Below are 1,688 nucleotides of genomic sequence, written 5' to 3' on the forward strand. Positions count from 1 at the left end.
CTTTTTGTTGTCCTTTTCTGTTGCTTTTGAATATGTTTTTTTTTCTAGTTTTTATATCATTTCAGTAGTCGTAAATTTAACCATTAGCCTAATAGTGGCAGCTGAATCTACCTTAGTTAACCAAGATGTGCCAATACATCTTTTTAAGATATTTAACATGGCGATACAATAAGTGAGTTGCTCGGAAGACGTTGTTGTGATATTTAAGACTTTTACTTTTATTACATACATTACATTATTACATTTTCAGTAGCAATTGAAATAATATTTTAATAATTTCATAGTAGAAAAATAAAATATATACTTTACAGTGGCTGGGCTATATTTAAATGCGGATGAAAAGAATGTTTTATAAGAAACTGGAAAAGTTCAGATAAACGAGTATAAGACGTCGTTAGTAAAACGTGCTACATTACCAGAAGCACACACAAATTCGCACATTTCATGATTAATATGTAAAAAATGCGGAAAATCTTAAAGATTTTGTTTTTAACCAAAGTTATGCAACGTCATGATAAGATGATGTCAACATTTGGGGAGCATGTCGTAACGCGGGAAAACTGTGACATGAGTATAAGCCACTAAGAAAATTGAAAGAAATTTGCATTGTATGTAAGATCAAATCTTATTTCATTTGTTAACACAAGCTACGGTTTTTTTTACATGGAATGTTTACTCTGAAAATATAAAAAGAATATCATGCACGTGTTTGCTATCGACAAAGCCTCCCCATTTTTTTCTTAGCCTTGCCTGATAAATTTTATTGTGTAAGGCACTTGTTTGGTATTATATCAATGATGTTTTAATCATAATCTGCGTTTCTCGTTTAAATACTTTTAAATGATACAGAAATCTTTCAATAACATATCAAGGTTATTTTGCACGCAATAATTTGTAAGTTTTCAGCCATAGTCATTTTGATAGGAAATTGTCCCAAATGATTTAAAAAAATCAGTTGTAATAGAGCATTAAAATTCTAATATTAAAACAGTTTTGCAGTTAAATATCTTTAAAATATTAGAAGGTTCTATTCCTTTCGTTTCAAAATGCATTGCTAATAGGTATGATAAAGCTTGGGATGACAGATAAAGCGACTTTCATCAGATATGCAGTTGATCAACAAAACCATGATAATGCTCGATCTTAATTACATGCAATACAAACAAATATCCTTTATTTTGTGGTAGCTGTTAGATGATGTACTGATATAATATGATCATAAACAATTTTATTTCGCAAAGCAATGTGTAAAATAAATTCTTTACATTAAAATTGCGAACAATTCAACAAGTTCAATTAACACTTCCGACGAAAACTTAACCACCACTACATAGGTGTCTTTTTCATACATCTGGTGGTAAAAATGAGTTTTTTGTGTTTCTATGTTGTTTTGATTTTGTCGACATAATTTGCTCACGATTTCAGTAAATAGGGCCACATGATATTTACTCTCTTGCATTAAAGTGTTGCATGAGCTATTTTGTCTGTCATCATGATGCAACATAACTCTTACAGTTTCTCAAACAAGTGATATATATTCTTCTTGCAAAATTACTAACTACATGAAAGTTTAAGAAGAAATTAGGTAAGGTATGTGGTTTGTCTGACGCCAAATATTATGGACATATAAATGACATTATGTAGCCAAATTTTTAATCACGTGTGTAACCGCCACGAGCCCGGATGAT

Source organism: Ruditapes philippinarum, unplaced genomic scaffold, assembly GCF_026571515.1.
Source record: "Ruditapes philippinarum isolate M1 unplaced genomic scaffold, ASM2657151v2 ctg6381_1_1_1_1, whole genome shotgun sequence".
Lineage (NCBI taxonomy): Eukaryota > Metazoa > Mollusca > Bivalvia > Venerida > Veneridae > Ruditapes > Ruditapes philippinarum.